Source organism: Furipterus horrens, unplaced genomic scaffold (assembly GCF_987537825.1).
Source record: "Furipterus horrens unplaced genomic scaffold, mFurHor1.1.pri manual_scaffold_4, whole genome shotgun sequence".
Lineage (NCBI taxonomy): Eukaryota > Metazoa > Chordata > Mammalia > Chiroptera > Furipteridae > Furipterus > Furipterus horrens.
Genome location: NW_028327174.1, coordinates 60140916 through 60162100, shown reverse-complemented (window position 1 = coordinate 60162100; position 21185 = coordinate 60140916). Strand labels below are relative to the sequence as shown.

The 21185-nt window shown below is 36.3% G+C and overlaps 1 protein-coding gene and 1 pseudogene across 2 annotated transcripts in view; one reads left to right on the top strand and one right to left on the bottom strand.

The window, feature by feature from the left end:
• The window catches only part of TAFA2 (TAFA chemokine like family member 2), a 467249-nt gene that overhangs the window by 349334 nt on the left and 96730 nt on the right, over nt 1–21185 (top strand). The gene's annotated exons all lie outside the window — the stretch shown is intronic.
• Nucleotides 6923–11329, bottom strand: LOC150012051 (serine/threonine-protein phosphatase 2A regulatory subunit B'' subunit alpha pseudogene; annotated as a pseudogene).

Below are 21185 nucleotides of genomic sequence, written 5' to 3'. Positions count from 1 at the left end.
ATTACTGTTAACAGTAGCTCAGTCTGGGTTGTGTGTAATTTTTATGTTCTTCTTGATGCCTGTTGACAGATTTTATGTATTATTTTATAGCCAGAAGAAGAAAGTAAAGTTTGAGGTGGAACTGATTTTTTTCCCCTCAGGCAGTGATAGGAAATGGATTAGCATTTAGTTAGAAATGCAGAAAACAGTCAAGACAGAGCAGCTGAGACAACAAAAGCAATTACAGAGGATCATAGTCACAAGAAAGAAAAAAATTAAGAAAATGACAGAAAATAAAGAGATTGTGCTCCAAAAATTAAGTTTGGAATGACTAGAACCATGCAAGAAATAAATTACATGATTTGACGTAAAGAATAATTGCTGTGGCTTCAATAAATTATACAGCATTACTCACTTTATTGACTAGGGAATGATAATAAAGAGAAATGGCTGTCAATCTAAAAAAATAAGAATCCAATCAAATGATGAAATCAACTGTTGGTAGGATTTTAAAGCTGTATATTTCTGGCAGTTTTTTCTTTTTTTCCCACTTAATTGTTATCTACAACATTTGTTCACTGTTTGAAGTTACCTAATTAGGATGGTCCCTCATGAGATCACATCTTCCCTAAGAAGAAACTTGGGAAAACATGAATTGACCTCTTAGCAAAACATTATACCAAGCTCCATACACCAGGTCACTATGTAACTGTGTAAGAGACTTACAACCCATGGGTGTGCTCTATTGGAAATGGAGCTGCAGACTGGCCTGAAGGCACTGTCAGTCTGCCAGATTTCCCTCTGCAGAAGCCAATGTCACTGGTTCAGGCTAAGGTCAACGCTGTGAATCAGAGGAGTTATTCGTAGCCGAAATAAGAGCTGATGTGCAGGTAAGAAATCCAGCAACAAGCTGCAACACCAGACAGTCTGATGCTATTAATTTTACTGACTTCCTGCTCATGCTGCCAAATTCTCATTTGTCTCTAGAGGGAAGAAGCCAGAGATCTCTATAAGCTGGACACATGTCCACAGCTGGGCCCAGGAGCAAAACAGTGAGAGTAGTACTCCTGCACCTTGCTGTTTTTAGACACTATGATCACATACCTCTTCCCAGAATGATTTCTATAAAAGTAGGACTAGCTCCCTATTTTATATAGGTCTCTGACTAAATAAGTCTTTTATAAAATGTCTTACATTAACAACTCTATAAAATAGTACTCCTCTGTCCTTTTCACCCTGCTTTACATTTCTCCATAGCACATATTTTTTACAAGGGCTGTTAAATCATATGCTAATTTGTTTATTTTCTGTCATTCTTACTATAATATATGTACCATCATAAAAAGGATGTCTATTTGGTGCACAGCTTTATATAATCCAGTTTGTAGGTGCTCAATAAATATGTACTGAATGAATTGTGAATAAATGAATGGATAATTTAAATCCTAACAGTGGATGAGCTACTCAAGAAGAGGTAGGGAAGAGGGCTGAAGAAACAACCTTTGGGAATGACTTCTTTTGTGAGTTTGCTAGAGGAAATAAATGCACTGAAAAAAAGATTGAGGTAGGGAGAGGATCAGAATTTACTGTGTCAGGAATGTAAGGATCAGACTTAGATTGAAAGATGGGGGGCTTGCAAGGTTGAAGAGGATGGAAAATAAGTAGAGGGTATTGGATTTAGTGAGTAATAAAGCCATGAATGTTCTGGGACCTATTGCTGCATGATCAGTCATTTCGAAGTTAGTGGCTTAAAAAGACAATTGTTTTGTTATGCTCATGAATTCTTTGGATCAGGAATTTGAACAAGTGGGGATGGCTCACTTGGGCCCTCATCTGGAAACACTTGATTGGCTTAGAGCGATTTGAAGGTTGGGGCTGGAATCATCTGGAGGCTTTGTTCACGTGCCTGGTGCTTGGCCTGTCACAACTTGAAGATAAGGTCCAGCTGGGACTATTGACCAGAGTAGGTGACCTCTCCTCTGTCTGGGGCTTATCACAACTTAGTGTTAGGGTTGTTATGAGAAGGAGTGTCCAGAGAGGGAACATCTGGTAAGCAAGCTTTCTAAGGGAAGTCGATGTCAGCTGCATGGCCTTTGCTGATCTAGCTTAGGAAATCACACAGTGTCATTCTGTTGCTGCATGGTGCATGGTGTTGGGGACAAGTGAGTAACAAAGGCCAGAACAGATAAAGGAGAATAATTAGACTTATGGTAAGGGGAATTAGATGCCATCTCTGGATTGGTGAGTGGCAAGATCACACTGCAAAAGAATACGTAGGAAGGGAGATTCCATTGCTACCATCTTTGAAAATACAATTTGCCACAACTAATAACGTTCAGTAAAGCAATTTATGTATGTAGATTTCTCCTCAAGAAGTTTGGTGGTAAAATAAAATAAAAGAGATGAAATAGATTAAACTTAAATGGAATATTTCAAACTTCTCTCTTTTAAATAAAACAAAAACTGAGGAGTTTAACCAAACAAGTTAAGTGACCTGCACAATGGCACACAGTCTGGGGGAAGCTAGCTTCCAGGAAGCAGTGCTGTGAAGTCCTCATGCTTTCTGCCCTCCATTCTATTACAGTGTCCTAGAGTTCTGTAGGCATGGGTGGACCCAGAATCCTCCATGCTCATGATAAAGAGGAGAGGAACAGGTAGATTCAGGGCCCTCTATGTCTGCTTCAACCAGAGCAGCTCTGAGTTGATCAGTTTTATATTAGAGTTCCATGTGGAATTTTATTTTGAAAAGGGATTTTACTGTAAAAATTTAAAAGCAATAAAGTAGATGTATTCAAAGTTACCTTACATTTCTAACTTTCTGTGTTTCTATTTTCCTAATTTCTTTTTGGTCCATAAACTGACAATGATAGCAGTTCTAAACAAAGTACCAATTATTGAAAAGCTTTACATACCAAGCATTGAGATGGGATGGTTAACATTTGTGATCCCATTAAATCTTTTCACTATTGCAACTATTGGAAAGTGAGTGTTATTATCTATTAATTATAAGAAACCAAGCCTCAAACAATTTAAATCACTTATCTAGGGTTACTTGGTAACTCAAAACTAAATTGGTTAGTCCACAAAGACACTGTTCTAACAAAAATGGGGTTCAAAAACTTTTAAGAGCCAAATTTGGAAAATACATGTATAGATTGGAACCAATTGCTATGGATTAATACTTGCTTATATGTGAAAATTCTTATATGTTTTCTAGATGTGCCCTGGATACATAGTTGGCCCACTGAAGCCAGAGCCAAAGTTAAATTTCACACTCATAGAATAAAATTCTGAGATAGTATCAGAAATCTATAAATTTTTATAAATTTGAAGCTATTAAATTTTATTAAAATATTAAGCAATCAGTGTTTAAATGTTTGATGTTATAGTGCAGGAACTAACTTCTCTGTACTCCCATTCTTCTGAATGCTTTTGCAGAGACTCTGCTGCGTTATTTGTGATATAAAATAGGTCCTCACTGCCCACCAAAGTAGGGGAGGGAAGCAGGATGTTTGGGAGTACTACATTTTTCTCTCAAACTTTCTTCTTTGTACTTTGTGATCTTTATATTTGGATGAATGATTTGAAATAATTGAAGATTTTTAATGTTATCAATGTTTATAAACTAATTTCAGAGAGCTTAGAATTATAATGTAATCCTTGTTAGTCGACCTTATTACTTACATTTTATAAAAACTTTTGGCTCTGCCATGGCTGGTGTGACTCAGTTGTTTGTGCATTGTCCTGCAAACTGAAGGGTTCAGTTTCTGGTTAGGGCACATGCCTGGGTTGTGTGTTCAGTCCCTAGTATGGGACGTAATTGATTTATGTTCCTCTCTCATATTGATATTGCTCTCCCTATCTTTTGCCCTCCGTTCCCCTTTCTATAAGCCCTGTCTCCCTTCTTCTCTCTCGAAAAGTAATGGAAAAATGTCCTCAGGTGATGATTTAAAAAAACAAAAAAGCTTTTGGATCAAAATGATTTATTTTTCCTAAAGTTATCTAGCTAATATTTTTCCCCTAATGTCTATTAAATACACATGTTTCCCTATTTATTTAACACTTTGGATGTTTTTAATCATTTTGACATAAAATTATTGGCTTTAACTATTAAATATTAATTATTGTAACATTTTCCTCTTACAAAAATAAATTTGCATTAGTGACTGAAATAATTTTTTACACAGTACATGAGATTTTCTCCAAGTTACATATTCATATATTAACAATGGATGCAAATGAGTTGCTGTCATTATTTAATTTATGTTGATATTGTGATTAGAAACTATAAGTAATCTACCCATTGCATGATAAATGATCACACACAATTTCAGTGAGGCCCAAAATGACATTAAGTAGGCTTTGACTACTTGGCTTTCTCTAGGCCATGTCTGAAACCAAGCCTAAAAGCAGGTTTGGGCTTAATACTAAGGCTGAAACCAAACTTTGGCTCATCCCTATTAAATGCCCATCTCCTTGCAGAAACCTACGTGTCAACAAACAGCTCAAGAACTGAATGTATCCTGAGATCTTTTTAGTTTTAAATAGAATTAATACCCACAAGTATCTTACCAATGTGATGACATTTGAATAAGTTTAATTTGAAATTGTTATTTGAAAAAGAAACATGAATGTTATTAATTTATTCAACGATATATTTGTATTTAGAATCAGATAGTCCATGTGAAGTCATTAGATGGCTATTCAACAGTTTACATATTATTCAGAGCTTAGTGAAATCACTATTAATTCCCTTTATTTATTTATTTTTTTGAACAGGATTCATATTGACAACTTGTCTTTATTTAGTTTTGGAGAAAGGGAAGAACAACAAAAGTTAAATCATGCAGGCTTCTCCACCCAAACACACCTTAACATTTCCAAAAGTTGACAATGACATATTTAATCAGTCTAGAGTTTTTATAAACACTTTGAACAGTACACAATGACATAGATAAGATGCAGGGAAAATACACAGAATTTTATTAGTTTGATTACCTTGCAATTAATGTTATGCTATGAAACTCATTCATTGACTAGAATTAAGATCACAATAAATCTCAATTTAAACTTTTATCAGGGAGCCTGGGATATTGTACCAACTTGAAATTTCCAGTTGGACATTAAAGATTATATGCAGCATGATCTTTACCAGATGTCAAATATGTACTTAGTTCCTCAGAATTCACATTTCTTGCATTCAACTCTTTAAGAAAGGAGTATAGTGAAACACATTCTTATGTCTGAAAATGTGATACTTTGGGTAACCTAAATTAAAATAGCTGTATCTTGAATGATATTGGTAGCTTGCTTTTATATTACAGACTTTTGAAATCAAATATTGCCCAAAGTGAAAGGAAGAGGTAAAAATGTAAAGCCAAGTTAAAAAAATTAAATGTATATTTGAGAATCAGATTTTATTTTTACTTTTTGCTGTGTCTTAGAACGAGTTTAGATTATTATGGATAATAAAATTCTTAAACTATATTGGGCTTTTTAAAAAAGAACTGCTTTCCTTTCCTAGTAAAGGTTGGATGGGTAGATGGTGAATTTCATGTATCACATAAATATTTTTAATCCTAATAATTTACCAGTGTGTGTGTTTAGGCTATAGCATGTAGTGTTTCCCTCAGATTTAGTCACTTTTAAGTTTTAGTTCTTTGTGAACTATTAGACATTAAGTTTGAATAGTTATTTTCTCTAACAGTTAAATGGAAGATCAGTTGTGGTCATGGAGATAAAAGGAAACGGGGAGGATATTGACAAGAAGGACTGCTAACTATTACTGTACCAGTTGATAGTGCATTTCCTAAATTCTCCTTTTCTCTGTTTTTTGCTTACCACAGCTCAAAGGTTTATTTCATTATTTGGCCTTCACACCAGCATGGGAACCAGAGTGGGGTGGGAAGGGAAGCTATTCTGACATTAAGGATTTCTAGTTAAAAAAAATTCCAGAGGAAAAGTCGATTTTGATAGAGATAAATATTTAAAAGTTTCTTGGGGGTTTCTATTATACTATCAGAAATTTCCATCCTTTTAATAGTTTACTTTCAGTTTTATCTCCAAGGTTATTGCAGGATTTGGCTGTACTGTGACTTGCTGAAAAATGTAATTTCCATAATGAACACATCTACCACTATAGTAAAGATGCAGTTACTTACTTTTATGGATGGCATCACTGTTTTCTTACGCTTTTGTGGTAAATATAGAGGTGGATGGAATATTTGGTAGTTTCAACATGAAGGAATAATGGTCAGATTGAGGCCTTAACATTGGGTTAGTCTAATATTGAGTGATGAATATGTCTAGTAAGAATTTTCAGGTATCATTTGTTTTCAAGTAGGCCTGATAGGAAGTGTAGATGGGGGTATCAGCTAATTTAGAGACTAATTGAATAATTTTCAACAAATAGGAAGGTTAAGAAACTTTCAGGTATGAGTCAAATTCCATAGTTGTTTACATTTAACAAGCTTTTTCTTTAGGTTTTATATAAGACCCGGTCAGAATGGGAAGGGGATTATTCAGAGCTTGCCAGCAAGGTTGGAAGGCCCAGTGGTTATAATACCTGAGGATGTAAAGTGACTAGCAGTTTGGCAGGTCATTGTGAAATAATACATTAAACCAAGTAAGTTCAAGATCTTTGAACTCCAGTACACACATAATTAAGTCTCTGAGATGTTTTGGCAGTGCTTTTTTAGCAGGGCTAATTCAATTCTGGAGGCCCTTAATGCTTTTTCAAGTTCCAGAATTTTTTGACTCAAGTTTTCTGCAAATGAAGTTTTCTCCTGGGCTCCAGAGGAGCCCTGAGGGGCCTCAGGGATGCTGAACAGCAGAGGCAACTCCTGCTTTTGTGCAGAGAACTGTGCTTGACACTGTCTCCAAGAGATCCTTGGTACATTCAGGGGTGAAGAGTGCTGGTTCACAGACTTTGGAAGGTTATTTGCTTCTGAGGAAAAGCTCTGGAAGAGTCTCCCAAGTTGAGTATGTATATCCAGACCTATTGCCTAAAAACGTCAAGTTCCTAGTGCAGATACACACTTGCAGAAATCAAAGCCTTTAAAAAGCAGTATGCAGATTAGAGCATCTCTTCACAAGAAAAAACATTTAAAATATGTATATCCCTTTCATATGGACATTGGCAGCTATTCTTCATCCACTGACTGAAGCTTTCCACATTTCTCTGAAATGCTTGAGGTTACTATTTTATTGCCTTTGTTTCCAATTTCGGAGGGAGGGGCAGGTTCCTCTGATTCATAATCTTCAAAAGAACCTTCCTGGAACTGTGCTTGGGCAGACTCCTCTGCTACAAGAGTCTCGTACTCTTCAGCAGCAAACCTGTCCCAGTCAGAGGGTTCAGGCATGTCATTCTCCACGTCCTTCTGGATTGCAAAGGGATCTCTCTGTTCATGGTCTAAGTATTTCTCCAGATTAAAGAAAGTGTCATAAAAGATGTGAGCCATTCTGCATCTCTTCAGATCTCGTAGAGTTATTTTGCCCTCACTGGCTGGCTTCACCAAGTCAAGCATCTGGCACAGCAAATCATGAAACGGCAAGGGCTCAATGCCCATGGCTTCCATCCGTTCGCACTGCTCCTCGTAGAAGTACTCTAGCTCATACATGGAGAGTACACCGTCCCCATCCACATCCATGCAGCGGAACCAATACTCAATGCTGGTGGGGTTCCTTTTATCTTCCTTAGATATCAAAAACCAAACGAAATCTGCATAGCTCATTCTTCCCTCTCTTTGTACTGTTTTTCCCCTTGTTACTGCCCCAGAGAATATCCTTTCAATAATTCTGTTTGAGGAAGCCTGGTCATTGTATCGAGATAGATCGGCCTGGCTGATGTAGAGGTCATGATCACTATCTAGTTCCCAGAATTTACAATAAATAACATAAAAATGTTCATAGGAAAAGTAGTTTGTGATTTGGTTTATATCTTCTTCTTCTTCCAAAAGGGCTAGAGTTTGCAAAAAGTTGCTTTTTCTTATCTCTGTTGAAGTAATTTTTCCACTCCAAGATCTGTTCACTGTGTAGAATATTCTCTGAATAACCGTGGTGATGTAGCGGGAGTGGAATTCTGGAGCATCTTTCAGGAAAGTGAGGCCAGGGTGTGTATCTACCACATCCTGAAGTAAAGGGATAAAATCCTCCTGTTCTAGATAGCTGCAGCTGGGCTTTGCGAGAAGACAGATAAACTTAGAGGCATCATCATGATGAGTATTCAGCAACCCATATAAAAAACAATTTCTCCATGTGGCAATAAAAGGCTGCGCTGACACAAATCCTGTCTTCTCTCCCCCTGCAGCCCTGAACATGGGGGCTTTCCAATAGAGAGGACAGCCACAGGCCTTGGCAATTTTCCCCATTTCGTAAATATCTGCTTTCTGATCTTCAATATCACTGAAAGCAGCTTCAATTCTGCTTAGAGTCTGTTCATGGTTACTGCACGCATCTGGGAGTCCTTCAGGAAAGTAGAACTGTGGAATGTTTATGGATAATGGTGCGTTCACAACATTATTCACATGAGGAACAGGGGAAAGAGGTTGGGGAACACTTGGAAAGGTGGCTGGAGGTGGCAGTGGTGTTCCAAGTTTCTTTTCTGGTTTATTTTGAATCTTGATCACCTCTGGAGTTTGCTGAATCAAAACCACTGAAGTAGTATCTTTGGCTTTATCACCAACAGGACTCCTACAGACTGATAAACTGGCCTGGGAAGAAGATGTCAAGGTTTCCTGTAGAATTTGCATCATTTCCCTTTCTTGTGATAGGCTCCCTCTGCCTGACTTGCATTCAACTAGTTCTTGTGCAAAGTCTTCAATGCTTTCTAGGATTCGTAGTAAGAGGGCTCGATCCTCTTCCTCAATTTTGTGTCCATTTGTTTCAATGATCTTTGTTAGACAGGAAGGTGAGACTTTTTCCGTGGGTGAAGAGACTTTAGATTTAGGCTCAATATCTACAGGGAGCTGATCAGTCAACTGACTATGACTATTTAAAGAGTTAGAGCTTTTACCTTTGGCAAGTGGCTCTCTTAGAGAGGTCTCCATTTTCTGTGAAAAAGATTCCAAATCCATTAACAATTTATCTATCTCTTCCTTACTGTTAGAATTCATAAGATTTCTGCAGTGTTCCTCTTCCACTTGAGGAACTTTTGACTTAAGACCTTCCTTAGGTAAACCAACAACCGGTTTCTCAAATATCTTACCAATTTCATTTTGTACTGAGGCAGGACATTTTTTAAGATCAGTACCATGGTCTGAAAATTCAGCTCTATCTTCATTTACCTTTAATAACTTCTGATTGAGTCCACTCTCTGTCCTTTGTCCTTTATCTAATGCTTTCTTTCCATCTGACTCTTCTTCAATATAAAGGGTCTCCATTAGGTCACCAGAAGAAACATTTTCTAAAGTGTTCATTGTTAATGGCCGTGATTGAAGCTGGACCTCTTTTAGAGTTCTGGGATCATTTATTTCTAAGTTACATATGGAATTTGTAGAGTTGTTTGGAATGGATTTTACAGGGTCTGTTTTCCTAGAACTATGCTTGTCATCTTGCAATTCTATAGCTTGAAACTGTCCAGGGTCAGAGGCTGAGAGCTGGACAACATCTTCATATTTAGGGGGCTGCTCAGTGCCAAATATTGGGGAGAAGGGAGTCAGTTGTAAACTAGGCATATTAACATATTCTGTTAAGTCTATAGCCTCATTATTCCCAGACTGCATGAATTCAAATGGTAGCTTTTTCAGATAGGATGCTAACCTGGTCATTACATTCATATAGACAGTTTCAGAGCAAGAAACTGCATCATTACCATTTCCTTCATTGATGCTACTCCCTGACTTTTTCTTTATACATTGTTTTATAATGTCTGTACATTTTTTCAAATCCTCAGAGCATTTCAGCAAGATGTCCAAGCACATCTTTATGTCTGTTCCAGAAGAAAAATGATCTATTTTATGTTTTTCCAAAATCTGAGTAACCAGGTCTTCTTCAGAGAGGTTGTGAAGAAACAGTGAAGTCAGGTTCATATCGAGTGAGTTTCTATGGGATAAAGATTTTCCCTCAACTGAGGAACTCCGGAGTAAACCAAAGGATGAGGCATTTCCATCATTGTTATAATGGCCACAAAGCAAGTCAAGATCAACTGACCTCCTATTAAATGAGTCAGACTTAACTTTCCTTCCTTTTCTGTAAGCTGCATGGTTAGAGTTTTTCAGTTTTTCAAGGGAAAATTCTTTTATTTTCCCACTGGCAAAACTGATTGCTTCTCCTGCAATGTCCTTTAAGTTACAGGTATTCTGAAATGTAGATCCTTTCTTGACCCTGGGTATGCCTGTGAGGGCCTGATGGGGATAGTCACTGTCAGCTGATGAAAATCCATTTTCATGGGATAGAAACATGGAGTCCAGATCTGCATCTTTGAACTGAGACACAGGGATGTGTAAGAGGTCTGCACAAACACTACGGTGTATCACAATGCAGTCAACTCCATGTGCGAAGGTGTGGCAGGTTCCAGTGCAATAATGAATAGCTTGCTCAAAACGCCGATCTATCACCACGCTGCTGTAGTGGTTCACAGTACTAACCACAAGTCTGTAAGTTGCTGCCATAATATCAAATCCACTTAACAGGTGGGACTTGGAATTTTCTAGAACTTGTTTCAAGTAAATTCTTCTAAATGACAGTCAGCTGAAAATGTATTTGACAATGTTCAATGGTTTCTTGGAAATATAACAACTTCTTTCACAAAGAGAAATCATCTAAATTTGAGGTTTAGTAACTGTCAGGATACAGTAGCTGTTGCACGTGTGCTTGTCGAAGCAAGTCTAATAATTTAATACTTGTGCTTTTTAGTTTTATTTAGTGATAACATAATACTATGAGTATTTTTATAAAAAATATCCCCTTTTAGTTCTTCAGCAATTCTATGACAGAAATTTATTGTCATAAGTTTACTGTCATAAATCTTAGTTGGTAGTATAGAAGTATTGTGTCAACTGAGTCCTCCAAAGGTTTAAATGATCCATTTTTTTTTCTGCAAATGAGAAGAAACTTTTATTTTTACTCCAGTGGAGAAACAGGAAATGTGGGTGAGGGGAAAAGCACCAGGTGGGCAGCCAGGAGGTCCTGTCCCAGCTTCAGCTTCTGCATTCACCAACTGAGTAAGTTGGTCAAGGCACTTCCCTCACTGGGACTTCACCTTCTCTTCTGGAAAAACAGGATGAAAGATGGCTCCAGGGTCTTAGTGCCCGCGGCTCCTCAGGCTGCTTCCTCGGCCTGCCGACGGAGCTTGCCGCCAGGACCCCGGCGGCGCGGGATGTGGAGTGGGGAGCGCAGCGCGTGAGGAGCTGAGGCCCGACCGCGCCCCGCCCAGCAGCTCGCCAGCCCCTTCAGCAGCTTCTCCAGCAGCCTCTCCCCTAATTCCCTTTAATTAAACTTCTGACATTTAATGTTGAGAGCTACCATTGTGTGGCTGAAGAGCTTTGACTGAAAACAGTTTGATTATTTAAGCTTATTGAATGCAGCTTTAAAGGAATCTTAAGAATTGTATATTTGGTTAATTTATGCAATAGTAGCAAACTGGTTGAAAGCAGCTTGGTCACAAACGAATTGGCTAGACAACAATTTTTTTTTTAAAAATTGGTCAAAACAAATAATTTAGGTACTTTTTTTCAAATATCAGTTATCTTGGTAAAACAGTTTTAAATTTTATAGTTAGTAAGTTACTGCTACCCTACATATTACAATGTGCATTTATATAATTAAAGTAATGGTAATTCTACCATTTTGGTAGATTCATGTTATTTTTACGTATCTAAAAAATGGCATATTATCATGGCTAATGAAAAATTAACATAGTCCCTGCACATATGGATTCATGGCCATGTAGTAAGGCAATGATTATTATTATTTTTATTGTATTTTTTCCATTACTTTTTAACCCCCTTATACGCCCTTCCCCCTGGCAATGATTATTGATTAGTTGAATGCATGTGTAGGACTAAATGTGAATTTTAGGTATATAATTCTTTGGCTTTGAATTTCTTGCATTTCTAGTCAAATGGCAAGTGATGAAATTCTTCACGTTGGTTTTCAGAAAATAATTAACTTACTTTCAGTGATATTTGCTATGTTATCATATGATTAAGTGAAAACAAGTTTTACTCAATTTACTCCTTCCTCTCTGACGTGCTCAAACATTGCTAAATGGAAATTCAAAGACTAGAAAGATGGAGCAAGAGTAGTTTCCAGTGACTTCATTGGACTTTCAGATGCTATCACTAAACTGGTAAATAATCCTTAATACCTTCCGGCAAAGGTCCAACAGGTGAATATATACACATTCAATAGAACTAATTAATATCTACCTTAATTAATGTCCTAATTTTCAAAAGTGAAAAGTGAGTGAAATGAGTCATCATTTGAAGTAGCCAGTTTTCTCTTGTTGAAATGTATTAAGCCTGAATTGAAGAACCATTTGTGATAGGGACTTATGTATTATATAGTGATTTAAAATTCTACAAAAATGTTCCACAGAATAGTAGTTATAAAGTATGTTAATATATATTGTGTTTAAAATCTTTCTATGTTCTATTGCTAGGGGAAAAATGTTAAACTCGTTCTTTTATTTTAGGAATACTCATATTTTAGATATGCTAATTGGCCTTATTAATCTTAAAAAGAATAAATTTTAGACATTTTTCAAAATGTTTTTGCTTTGATGTCCTGTGTCCATATCTCATGAGACTGCTGCCTATCCAATTAAGTTTATGTCAGAAAACATCAGATTACATTTTACAGCTATGGATTATTTGAATATAATCTATTTTCAAAGTGAAGCTACAAATGTAAAAGGAAACTTGAACTAGCACGATATCCAAGAACAAGTAATGGTGGAGAATCTCTTATTTCCTCAATAATATGCATGATTATTTTGAAATCACAAGGATATAAGTTTGGCAACATGACAATATCCAAAATAATACTACTTTAAATGAGACTGAAAACCATTTCTCTCTCATAAAACTCTGAAATGGTATTGGAGCTCTGTGGCAAGAATTTATCAGGACAGAATTCTTCTTCCTTGTTGCTCTGGGTTCCTAGTGTGACCCCCTTCATCTCTGTAGTTCAAGATGGCAGAAAAGGGGAAGGAGAGGACAAGCTACTTTCATATATGGGCACAATTTGTAAATTGCACACAATAGTTCTACAGACATGCCTTTCCCCCAAACTGAATCATATAGCTACCTGTACCTGCAGCTGACTGGGCCTGATTTTTCCTGAGTGTATGCCCAGCTGAAGATTGGGTTATTTTCTTACTATAAAAGGAGAGCATAGATAATTGGAGTAGAATCTTCCCTCTCTGCTGTATGCAATATTGTCAATACAGTTACTTCTGATGACATATTTGTAAGGAAACATTGCTTCTGGAAATTAAGACTGCATTTCTTTACTGATCTTCTGTTATTCCTTAAGTATTGTAAGACCCAAGAAATTCTAGTATGGTATACAATGTTAACAACAAGGGAAGAGGGAGAGGGAAAGAGAGAGGGAGAGAAAGAGGGAGAGGGGAAGAGAGAGAGGGAGAGGGGGAAGAGGGAGAGGGAAGGACACAGAAAGAGAAGACAAGAGAATTTAGGATTGAATGAGGAGAAAGTGAACTAGACGACACAAATGGACATTGCTGTGAATCAAAGCTGAGGGCAATATTTTGCTTTTAATAATAAAAGTCCCTCGCTACTGGGAAATTAATATGCACTCTTTCAAAAAGACACATGAGCTGCCTGACTCATAGCCATTTAAATATTCTTAAACTATTTGCTTTATGATGGTGTTAACACTAAGTATTTTCACATAATATAGATTCTAGGCTTAGAACTATTTCCCAATTTTCTTTTTTTTTATTTCTAATCATTTTTGTTATTCAGTATTTCTAAATTACATGCTGTTTTAGAGTATTTAATGAGCAATCACTTTGTCATCTATTTGACATCCATTTTCTCACTCAATACACAAATTCAAAATTTACAAATATATCTATATATATTTACAAATATATCTAATAGTTAGAACCACCTTCTCTGCAGAGAGCTATGCCAAATGCTGTGGAAGATGTGAAAAGGGGTGACCTTTAGTTACTGCCAGGTTTTGTGCCACACATGTTTTAAAAATACAAATGATAGAAAACAAGACAATTTTGTAAAACAAATGGAATTACAGGACTAGTAGACATGGTGTTATCTGCTTGTCTGCCATCTAACACTCATCATCAAGAAATAACTCCCTTTTCATAGCTGAAAACATAGGTGTTATAATCCTACATCTACTGTAATTGCTTCAATTCAGAGTGCTGTACTGAGAAATAGAAAGCATGTTGGAAGATTGCCCAAAGAATGTATATATATATATAATAACTTAACATTTCTCTGAACTTTCATCAGTCCTTTCACACTCATCACCGCTACACATATATTTTATTTTTATAGACTTACTTTCACTTTATTCAAAATAGGAATGGAAGGTCTTTCTTTTCTTTTAATTTTCCCTAACAGAAAAAGGAGCTGCTATGTTCCAAAGGATGTGTGTGCCCAAAATAACAATTATATTTAAAATTTGTGTGTTATGTATTTCTATGGAGTCTTTTAATAAAAACTCTTCTTGTTTTGAAAATGCTCAAACCAGAGTGTTCCTTTTGAGTTGTAGGAAGGGAAATACCCCGAAAAAAGTATTTTAAGTAATTCCAATCACCTTCAAAGTTTTCTGTTTTTAGTCAAGACCCTTGTTGTTTTGCCACCTTGAAAAGGTGTTATATGTCATCACTATGTCCACTTTATCTCCACCAACTTACTTCTTTACATTCAACTGAAACTGCAGTTGTAGAAGTTCCTCATTCCTTCACCTCCTTCTCCTCGTCTTTCTTCTCAATCCTCCCCTCTCACTAGCCCATTGAATACAACATGTACTAAATCCAGCCATTTCCTCCTCAGAAACCAATACTGCTTTGTAACTTTCCTAATCCTGTTAATGATGCTTTTTTTCCCTCTCATGCAGGTTTGGAACTTAATTTTCAATTTGTTTCTCTCCTCTGTTTCAGGCAGTCAGTTAACTTGCTATTCTGTAGTCCACTTCCACAAGGTCTCTCTTTTCTGTCTGGATCCTCTGTTCCATTCCAGTTTGGTTCAGGCTTTTATTGCATTTCAATGGACTCTAAATCCTGTGCTCTTGCTTTTTCCAATGAGCCATGATGCCTTTCAAGACAAAATCCCTTGTTCTTTGAACACGCCCCTTATTCTCACCTCTACGTGCCTTCATTCACTGTTATCTTCCATAGAAATATTCTCTTCCATTAATCCAGTTTTTGAAACATTACCTATCTATAAGACTCATAGTGATTTATCAGAAACCAACATTTTTTTAACAAAGATATTACAGGTGGGTTCATATAAGCAATTTTACATTGCTAACTGAATTTATTTTTCTCTGTCCTAAAACTATGATTCTTTAAGATACATACTGTATTATAAATTAAACTCTTGCATTGACAATACATTCTCATAACTTAGTGTAATAAAGTTGTAATTTTTTTTTAGGGCCCTAGCCATGTCTTATTTGTATACATATTCCCTAGAGCTCTTTTCACAGAGTGAATGAATTTAGGACTTGTTACTATCAGTATTAGTTGTCCCTGAATGTAGAGAATGACCAAAGAACAGAAAGTTACTTTGAGAACGGAAGTTACTTTGAGAACAAGAAGTTTCTCATTCATTTTTTTTAAAGGTGTGCTTTGTTTCAATTTTCTGAAAGAATAAAAAGAATATGACTTTTTTGGAAATAAAATAGTTATATCTGTTGTTTTGCTAGAGGCAATTAAATGGGTTAGTATGATTTTACTACCTAAATGTAAGGCAGTAATGAATGCCCTACACAAAATGCAGACATGAGAAGACCAAAATGACCTTCACAGTTGTATTAGTGATCTGCTGATGCATGACACATCACCACCAACTTAGTGGCTTAAAGCAATGCACTTTTATTATTTCATGGTTTCTGTGGATCAGGAGTCCAGACACGGTATAACTGGGTTTAATGCTTCAGGATCGCATCAGGCCGCAATCCTGGTGTTGGCTGGGTCTGCAGTCTTATCAGAGGCTCAACCGGGTATAAATTTGTTTCCAGCCCTACTTGGGTTATTGGTATATTTGCAACCTAGGATTGAGGCTGCCCTCTGCTTCTAGAGACTAATAGCAGTTACCTACAGCATGAGTTTCTATTTCATGTCAGCTTGCAAGGAAGAGAGACTCTAAAGCTATTCTGCTAGTAAGACAGTCTTATATAACATAAGCATGAAGTGTCATTTTGTCACTTTTGCCACTTTTTCTTGGTTAGAAGACAATCACAGGTCTCACCTCTCTTCAAAGGGAGGGGAATCAAAGGTGTAGACACCAGTAGGTGGGTATATTAGAGGCCAACTTAGTCTCACCATGGCGATGGCTTGTGGCATGTGGTTCCTAACTGTCCTGCCTCAGGTTCTGCTATACATATTCTAGGGATCATCTCTTCTACCTCTTGTTTTTTACTTTCATGTCTGGATGCTCATTGATAGGATATAAACATTGAAGGACCTGAGGCATTTGGAGGAGGAGGAAGCATCTTTATTTGCTTGTTGTTTCAAGGACTGAAACCACTACAGAATTTATATAAAGATTCCTGAAGTGGGGTTATACCAATACAGAATGCGATGAGTAGGACAGAACTTTCAAGGTCATCTGGTGCAACTACTCATTCTACTGACTTGAAAACGAAAGTGTTCAGAGTTGGAGTGGTTTGCCCAGGATTGAATCTGAATATGTGACCTACCTGGAGACCCTGAGCGCTTAGGTACCAGTTAATGAGTACCTGCACTGAAATAAATGCAGTTAAATATAGTTTACGGAGATTGGCTTTGATCCAAAGAAGCAGGTTTTAAAATTTTTAATAAACATTTTACAACTGGTATAACAGAATGAAAATCATACAGATATACTTATTTTGGTATGCAAAGAATAAAATTAAAAGATTCTTTTACACAATTTTAAATGAATATTTTATGCATATGCTAGCTATTAGGTTATTTATACAGTAAAAAAAGTAACTACTATGGTGTTTCCTAACAGATACAGGAGGTGAGAACCTCTCAAATGGAAATTTATTTATAAAAAATTGTGTATTTATTTTTACATGTTTAAAATTTAGTCACCTTCAAAGTACTCTCCATTTGCTGTAATGCATCTATTGAGATGTTTTTTCCACTGCTCAAAACAGATTTTGAACTCGTCAATTTGATGCCTTTTAGTGCTTCTGCCATTTTCTTCAACATCAGCAAAACTTTTCCCTTTTAGGACTTTTTTCATCCAGGGAAACAAAAATAAGTTGCTGTGTGTGAGATCAGGTGAATAAGGAGGGTGGGGCATGGGGTTCATGCCGTTTTTGCTCAAAAACTGCTGAACACCCCGTGCGGTGTGGGCAGATGTGCTCGTAAATCACCCATCATGAAATGGGTACATGTGTTGAAAGTCTTTTATAAAGAAAATCACTGAAGCTGAACACAGCCTCTCACAACAATGCCAGCTGGTACACTGATACAGCTGGGTTCCTAGAACACTCACCTGGCAGGGGAAGCCTATACTACAAGAGGCCCTCCCTCCAGAAGATAATTTCATTTTGGGGGGTTCCCCTTCATATAATTGGAGAATGCAGGTAGAGTGAATGAATAGTCAAAATTATCAATCATATATACAGGAAACACCTTGATCTGCCCCTTGACTATAGTCTCAGTTCTTTTCCTGATCCTAGTTAGGCTCTACTCAGAGAATTCATTTGTGAATAATTTATTCACTTAATTAATTACATATTGATGTGGTTTAGTATATACTGCATACTAGACATTATATTGGCCCCAGGAATACAAAGGTCAAGACTTAGTACTTACTTTTAAGTATCTCATGGAAGGAAGCCTAAACAAAACTATCATACAGTATACTAAAAGTGTGGTGATATGAACTAACTGGAAGAAATCCAAAGGAAGGACAGTTTCTGTGTCTGAAGAGTTGGATATATCTTTGGATAAGTGACATTTAATACCAGGAAGATGCATAGTGAACAAGTATGTTGTCTTTTCTACTAGTTTCTCAGTTTTCTAGAAATTTTACCTTATCTACATTTTGAGTCTTCACAGTTGCATTTTTATTCTGATGTAGGAGGCTTTGACATTCTACTAGATTGGAGTTGGGAGCAGGGATGGAAGTGGCATCATTCACTTTCTTTACTACTTGATACTTTTCCTGATTTAATGCTATTTACAGCCTCATGGCAAATGGGCATGCACATTGATTGATAAGTGTCTAATAGGTAGATGGTTTATTTTATATCAGTGGTGCTCAAGTCTAAAGATTTAGGAGGTGAGAGAACCATTTCTCATTATCTTGAATTCATGTTTTTTCATTATCATTGAACAATAAGATGAACATTTTTACCTATAGTAGCCACAGATTGAATGGGTTCACAAATTAATTTTATTGTTTGATACAAATGGCTCCTTCAGAATGAATGAGAAATATTTGTATAGCGTATTCCAAAGAGATTTTCCATAAAATCTGTCATAAGTTTTTTTCATTTATTGCTTTATATCATAATTGATTTTCAGTTCTAGCTCATTTTTAAATTCATTTAATCATGTATAAATGATTATCCATAAAATGGGGCTTAATCTGTCAATGGATTGTGAAACTCAAAAGAAGTAATGCATAAAATTTCATATAAATTGAAAGCTCTACAGAAATTTTAAAAAAACCTTTAAAATTCAGAAAATTGAGTTTAGAATTTTTATTTAAGTTTGGGAACACATTTTTCTATGAATTTAAATCTCATAAAGTAAGTCAGTTTATGCTTTTTATAATTAATGTGCACTTGGAGAGCCACTCATAGAATTTTAAGGATGTAGGACAAATATGTTCTTATTAGAATTCTTGCAAATTTGTGTTAATATGAGTCACAATCCAAATGGCACACAGACTTTCCTATAACGGGTCTGAAGTTACACTTGTTCCGAAGGACCTCTTTCTCTCTTTCCCTTCATCCCCCTCCCCTCTCCCATCCTTTCTTGTTTTCTTCTTCTCTTTCTTCCTTGCAATCCACTTTATTAAAAGATGACACTCCATAGGCTCTCTAAAGATGAAAACTCCAATTTAGGTGCTGGAAGGTGACTTTATTAAATTTAACTGTGTATATATATATATATATATATATATATATATATATATATAATTTCCTAACCACTTTCTAGATTACCTATTAAAATGAACAAATAAAAACAGATTCTACCTAATAAAATTTAAGAATTTTAAAGCCATTCACCTATATTATAAATAGTCATCACTATGAATATATCAACATTTTACCCTCTAGCTAGGGAAAGTAAATTAGGAGATATGTTCATCTTACAGCATTTAGATCAAATTACAATGAGATGTTTCAGTGCCCTTATTTAATTGCATGGTGTGTATGTAAATCCAGATCAAATGCAGTGTCAACTATTTTAAGTGTTCCTCCCTCCTTTCCTTCTTCCTTCCTTCCTTCCCCGTTCTTCCCTTCCTTCCTCTCTTTCCCTCCCTCCTGTCTTTCCTTCCTTCCTTCCTCCTTCCCTTTTGTGTTACTGTGACAGATATTACTGTGGATACTGGGAATTTCTAAAACTTACAGTTTGAAGGATAGATAGATGGAAAGAAAGGGAGAGATGTAGAGGAGGGAGAGGTAGGAGGGAAGGAGTGAGGAAGAAAAGGAAGGAAGGGAAGAAGGGAGGAAGGAAGGAAACTATTATTGCTTATTAGAGTTAACTAAGAATCAGCGAGGGCTCTGGCCTGGTGCTCATTTGGCATCCTGTACACCAAAGGGTTTCAGTTAATGGTGAGACAGCACTTATCTAGGTTGTAGGTTTTATCCCCAGTTGGGGCTTGGGCGTGTAAGGGAGGCAACAGATTGATGTTTCTCTCTCACCCCTATGTTCCTCTCTTTCTCTGTCTTTCTCTTTACCAATTCTCTCTCTCTAAAATCCATAATCATACCCTTGGGTGAGGATTATAAGAAAAATCAATGAGGGAATGAATGTAGATGTTATAGTTAATGTAAGCTTATGTTTTCCACATTTGGGGGGAATATATTGAGACAGATTTAGTGCTGATATCCAGGTATTTGAAGTGTCCATGCCCACACCACCATTTCATGAATTCCTATGCATTGACTATCACTATGGTGTGATTGACCCATAGTGTAATGGAATCCTTGACACACTGAGGCATGTTGGCAACTGTTGTATTAGGAGAAACTGATGCAATCCAGTTTACAAATTCAACAATGACTATTAAGGCTGTGTAAACTTGTTTTCTTCATATTTTCTGGGTAGAAGTATCTCTTTTCAAGATGATCTGAACTTTCAACAAAATTTAGAGATTAAGAGAAGTTTTATTATTATTCCACAAGTTTGCACACGGATTTTGAAAAGAAAAATGTACAATTATATTGAAACTTAAAACTTTTGGGGGGAAGTTTTTCTTTTCCCAGATGCTTGGTGCATTTATGAAATTTAATAAAAACTCATGGAAATGTGCACTGAAAAATGCCTTCCGGGACATTTGTCAGATTCTCAGTATTGATTCATGAAATGGAAACCAGAAACTGTTCTGAGCTGTAGTCATTTTGTAATAGATAGTAAACATGTGTTTTTAACAAGTGAATAGTTAGCAAATTAAGCATCTGGATGAAGTGAAATTTTGGATTCTAAATTGCATAATTCACCCCTGAACATCTGCCAGAGGAAAAAGAGCAAAGATACACAGAATCCGAGAAAAGATATGAGCTGATAGACATAGAATGATAATGTAGTATTTAAGTTTTTGAGTTCAGATCCCTAGTGTGTCTTCCACAACTGTACTATTTCTGTAATTATCAAGAGATATTTGAATTTGCATAAGAGGTATTATAAGGACTTGGAATTCAGCTGTTTATATAGGAAGAAATCTGCTTGTCTTTACATTTTACCATTGGAAAGATTTTATAAGTGCTAGAAATCCAATGTATTCTATGAACCTGATGGTATCGGATGGATTAGGAGGAATTAAAATTATGAGTATGTCCTTTGAAATAATGTTTTCAGGTTATCTTAATTTCTCTTG